The sequence below is a fragment of the Ctenopharyngodon idella genome, chromosome 8 (genome assembly GCF_019924925.1).
Source record: "Ctenopharyngodon idella isolate HZGC_01 chromosome 8, HZGC01, whole genome shotgun sequence".
NCBI lineage: Eukaryota > Metazoa > Chordata > Actinopteri > Cypriniformes > Xenocyprididae > Ctenopharyngodon > Ctenopharyngodon idella.
Genome location: NC_067227.1, coordinates 9,411,776 through 9,417,775, shown reverse-complemented (window position 1 = coordinate 9,417,775; position 6,000 = coordinate 9,411,776). Strand labels below are relative to the sequence as shown.

Sequence of the window (6,000 nt, the reverse complement as noted above, 5' to 3'; positions counted from 1 at the left end):
GGCGGCGGAGGGGGAGAGGTCCTGGTCCGAGGCCTGGCTCGCGCCTTCCGTTGCTGAAGAACCCAAGGTCCCTGGTGTGACGGCGCCGGAGTGAACGAGGGCTGGGATGAACGCGTTCTGGGTTCTCGGGCCCTGTGCAGAGAAGTACACGGCGCAGAGGAAGCAGGAATGTTAATATCGCGCTGCAAACTTACCGAGGATTGGTGAGCGTCAGCACGGGATGTTTCCAGCGCTGTTCGCCGCTCCCGTAGCTCGGCCTGTTTCTCCAGAAGGGTCCGGATCTGTCGTTCCACAGCCTCCAGCTCCAACTGCACCGCATGCAGCTCGAACGTGTCCTCACCTGCACTCAAAGATAGAGATACATTCGGTACGCCCGCCATTAGTATAGATGAACAATAATATTGTGAGTGAGAAGAGTACAAACGCTAGTGTGACCACGCCGCTATTGCTAACGGGCTAAAGCTAGTAGCGAATGTTCGAGAAGTCGGATAAAACTAGCGATATCAAGACAATCCGAGTGTTTTTTATATAAAATAGTGTCGGGGATGTGTTCCCCCGCCGTAAAAGAGAGAATGGTAGGTTATAAATTTGATTTTAAGAAAAAAACAAGCAATTAGGAATCAACTCGACGGAGCTCTAACTCAAACAGCGCGGCAGCAACAAACAAGAAGTGACCTAAGCATATGGATATAAAACCACAAGATGATGGTAAAGCAATCAAAGCATATGTTATCAGGATTGGCCTGACAAACCAAAGTGGATTCTACAAGATGCTGATTCAAGTACCTGAAATAAGGACAAAGAAAATTATTTACCTAACTGCTCCCCAAAGGTAGCCCTCTACTACGCAAAGTATCTGGGTTGAATGGACTCTTATTTTGACGGGTGTTCTAGTCTACAGACTGACAAGGAGAGCGCCAAGCGGCAACCTCCCTCAGTTTCTAATGAAGCCAATACTGACTTAAACTGCAATTCATCGACTGGCCGCTAGGGGCAGGCTGCAAAAGAGAGCAGAATCTCATTGAGCCCCATGTTAAAATGGCAAACTTTACAGCAGAAAAAAACATGTTTACAGCTTGGTACAAATTGTGGTTTTGGTCTATACTGCTAAATTTGCCCTTCATGACAACTCTGAGGGGGGTGAATTTTTTTTATAAATCATCCGTTTTAAATTATATTAAGCCTTAAAGTTCTGCATAATTAAGGGCGTGGTCACTTGAGTGACAGGTAGATTGCGCTGCTGTCTGTGAGCCATCGTTCCAGCCGCTGAATTTGGCATCTCTGCCGTATTTGTGCTTTTTTCTGGATTATTTTATACAATTATAAAATAATATGACTTGCTGCATTAATGGTCGAGACTCGAGACAGATGTGTGTCTGTGTAGATGTGCTCGCATGCGGAAGATAAACAGAACACACGTTGTTGGATCGTGGCATCGGCTAAAAGTTTTGTTCCTGAGATTTACTGCAATGACAATGGCGGGAGGATATGACAGCACTGCTTGGATATTATAAATAAAACTGCTGCATTTTGAAAAATTATACTTTAGACGTCATTTGTTTGTGAGATATATACGATCATATACAGTTTTACAACATAAACGCTGCTCAGGTTGCATAATTTCTTGAAGAACGATGATAGAGAGCAGATCATTCAGAAGAAATGTGATGCAAACAATGGATAATATATCAATATTTCATGGATTTAACGCTTTTGTGGACAAAAAGTACAGTTTTTGTTTTGCAATGGACACTTATGGAAATTTTACCCAATTAAGTGCCACGGATTGGATTGATCTCGCGATCGCTATTTCATTATAAAGGTATGGAGTCCCATTTGATTTTTCGTGTTGTTATTTGCACACCTGACACAAATAAATTACTGGTGTTGGAGCATCTGTATCTTAAAAAAGACACTGTAGATTGACAGTAAATCTTTAGAACTTTCTATAACTTGTTATCTTTATTAATATTTTAGATAAATCCTTTGCCTGATAACATGATCGTGTCGAGCTAGGCCGGCGTGGTTTCAGTAACCAGTCACCTTGGTTCCAACCACGTCCCGCCTCTTTGCCCATTTTCAGTTATCCGGGAGTGACGTGCGGTGACGCGCTGCTAAGATGGCCGTGGCCTCATTTTTGCTTCAAAAATGCTCTTCAGAAATCTATGGGTGACGTCACGGACATTACGTCCATATTATTTTACAGTCTATGGAGAGCGCGCAGTAAAGTTTTGGTCATCATTTGGATGGGATTCGCTACACTTATGAAAGTTACAGAAGTTATTCAGTCAAGAATAGGGTGATCTTTTGTTATTTGATTAACTTTAAAGCGCAGACAGCAGCACTAGGATTAGCAACAGTCATTATATAGCTCAGCGCCTTCACGCAGTTCATTAATAAACCATCGGTTCGTTATATCAGCCTTTTTCCTCCTACAGCCGATGGCTGTAAATTGAGCAAAAATCACCTGATAAAATGCATCCCTACTGGAAAGGGTTCAAATATGCAAAAGATGCTGGAAATCTGAAGAATCTGCAGGAGCTGGAGGATTTTTCTGAAGAACAGAGCTCAGTTTAACTGCTCAGAACAAACAAGAGACTCATGAACAACCATCACACAACAACAAACAGTTGTAGATCATCAGGTATCCACACACAGTATTAAGAATCAAGGGTTCACATACTTATGAATGGGGTTATTTTAATAAATTCAGCTATTTTTTGTCTTGTGAATTATATGTAAACATCTTTTATGTAAAATATCTTACTCAGGACAGTACTAAATAAAAATAACATGCATTTTGAATGATCTCTCTTATGTTGTTAAAATTATTCATTTTCACAGATTCTTATATATAATTTCTCGGGAGGATCAAGTTATCAGTGCAAGTGGAAGCCGGTATATAAAGCCCTCTCTCACCTCCATCCTGTGACAAGTTTCCAAGCATCCCTCCTTCACCCCAGAAAGCTGAACTTGTACGGTTGAAAAACCGAGGTTTAGGCCGTCTGAAGACTTCCTCCAGTTTAGGTGGCTCAGGTGATCCAAAATACCAATAAAGATCTTCATAAAGAGTGAAATATTGGCTCCTGACTGCCTGCTGTAACTGCATACCTGCACAAAACAACACATCACATGAGAATAATACAGTAGCATGCTGTAGATACTGCAAAATAAACATGACCTTTGTGTCGGGCTGAGAGTTAGAATGGTCAACATGAAAATACTCAACACAGTTTAAATTATTGTTTGGGTTAGGACTGTTAGGACTGTTTTGATGACAGACTTGTGAACAATCTGAAATTCCCAGCAGAAACTAGTGCAATATCTACCATTACTGTGTAATAAATGAACTTTGACCATGGCCTGTCTGAACAGCCGGAGTGACTGCGGTTACGCCCACCGAGCAGCAAAAAACAGCATCGGTTTTCAGCGTGAAAAACACCTCTAAAATGGGAAAGAGATGTGCAACTGACTGTACAAATAGTTTTGACAATAAACCTGAGGTTTATTTTTACAAGCTGCTGAAAGAGAAGCAAATGGATCTCTGCAATTCATAGAAACAACTGGACTCCAGTCAGAAAAATGTGATTTACAGTCATCATTTTATCAATATGTTGAATTTTGGGGTAAAATTATACCATATATATATTGTAATTGTTACATATTGTACTGACAACTCAATTAAATATTTACCATCTTATATTCTGCATTTTACAGTTTTTGTTAGTGTTTATTAAAATCATCCAAATTTTAGGGCTGGACGATAAATAAAACTGATAAATGATGACCCAGACTTAGGACCTGCCTATATTGTGTTTATATGAAGCGTTCACAGTGTTTTATGGTGCGTCTCTAAGCACCTTTACCTTATTTTTATTATTCTCAGGTTAGGTAAGCAAGTCAAATCTGATCTCAATTATAAGCATTTTAAAATACTTACAATCAGACAGAAGACTTCTCCGAGGTCTGTTCAGGCTCAGCGACTTAAATTAATGCCACATGATTTCTAGCATTACATATTATAACCTACCATTTCTAGCATTACATATATTCTACAAACATTCTATACAAGTAATAAAATAAAGTATAAGTATTAAAAAGTTCTTCAGTCCAGGCAATATCAGCGATAGAGGCATCATCAGCGTTGGTTCTGGTGTCGGAGAAGCTCCTCAGGTGTGAAGCAGCCCCTCCTGTTCTCTTCTCGTTCCAGCCTTTCATAGACTATCTGACCTCTTGAGGTCATCTTCTCTGGAATTCCCCTCATCTGAGTCTATATAAAGGCTTGTCTCTTTGTTCTCGGACTCTTCTCCTCTGCTTCATCTTCAAGACATCCTTCAACGGTAATGATTGCCCTTTCTTACTAATACACATTATGTCTGTACTGTTCTACTAGCATGCTTTATTAAAATCTTAAAACAACAGTTGTAGTGTCTTCCTTTATAAACATATTCTTAATAAAGCTTTACAACAATTGTGTTTTGTCTCTTTCTTTATAAACTACATTCTTATTAAAGTACTTTTACAATAAACAGTTGTCTTGTCTTCCTTAATAAATAATAATAAAATGCTTTAATAAAGGCGTTACAATACCAGTTGTCTTTCATTCTTTAATACAAACATCTGTTGTTGGGGTTTTTTCTTTTTTCTACATTCTTTCATATAAAAAAATTTCTTGTTTTTCTTACACATAATTTCCAACAAGCTATCTCTGTTATAATTTTTCTTTTATAAACAGATGTCACTTATGACAGCTGTATTTCATAAACAGCTAACATCTTTTCACTTGTTTACACACAAACAAGTTATCAAACATGTCTCTTCCTCCAATATATCTCTTATGACAGCTGTCCTTCATAAACAGCTATCACTTGTTTTTCTCTATAAGTCAAACATCTGTTTTTTTTTCTTTATCTTCAAATCTCAGTTGTGTTGTCATTATTATTGCTTATAAATCACTTACTTTCAATAAATGTTTTTTCTTCTTAAATCTCAGTTGTGTTGTCATTATTATTCTTTATAAGCAGAAGAGGTACAAGTAGCATAAAAAAGTTGCATTCCCTAATGAAGCAGGGTGTGGCTGATATCAACAAACAGGCAGACTTGCTTAACGTTTGGGAACGTCAAAATCAGCCACATATAAAATGTCATTAAACACAAATCACGATCACATGCCAACATCCATGGATCACACTTGTTCTTTGGTAAGGAACACTATCAAGCCCATCGGCCTTTAACTTAAACTGATGATCGTTTGTTTTGCTCATTTTCCCCATTAAGAGCGTCCGAGGAGGGCATGTTCCGGCGGGATACCCTCTATATTCTGATTGGCTGGAAGGTGTTCACACATGCATCTCTCTCTCTATAATGCTATAATTCATTCACTCAAATAAATGTTTCCCCACTACTATATTTCTGTGTCTGAATTGAAAGCAAACAGGATGCTCAATCTCACAAGCTGTAACTGATGAAAAACACCATCATTTTTACCCTTCCGGTCAAATGTTGCACTGCAAACATCAATAACAGCTTTAACTTGTCAACACTGGCAAATGACCGTGGTATAAGCAGGATAATCCACAGCTAGCTGTGCTTTAAATGATCTGAATGCACTCGGCTTCACGTCAGGCGGTTCTTCGTCTCCACGTCGTGCATTAAATGATTTTAGAAATTCTGGTTTGACTTAATTCTTCTGGATTTTATTATTTAATACTATATACTATCAAAAATGGTGCTAATGAAATTAATGCATAAAACGTTAGCAATTTAATTATTGTTTTGAAATGTAATCAAACAAATATTTAACAGCTTTTTCATCCTTTTATGTTTTGGCAAAGTGCTGCACAACAGAGATTTACTACATTAAAACATGGACAAAAAAATATATTCCTTAATGTTGTTTTAATAATTTTATTAGGCTATTATTATTATTATTATTATTATTATTATTTTGAGAAGTACATTGTCAATTTCTTCGAGTTAAAAACCGGACTTTTATTTTGA

The 6,000-nt window shown here is 38.0% G+C and overlaps 1 pseudogene; it reads right to left on the bottom strand.

Annotated features, from left to right (window-relative positions):
- Window positions 1–987: 987 nt before the first annotated feature.
- LOC127517784 (DLA class II histocompatibility antigen, DR-1 beta chain-like) overlaps window positions 988–6,000 on the bottom strand; it is a 44,205-nt pseudogene continuing 39,192 nt past the window's right edge.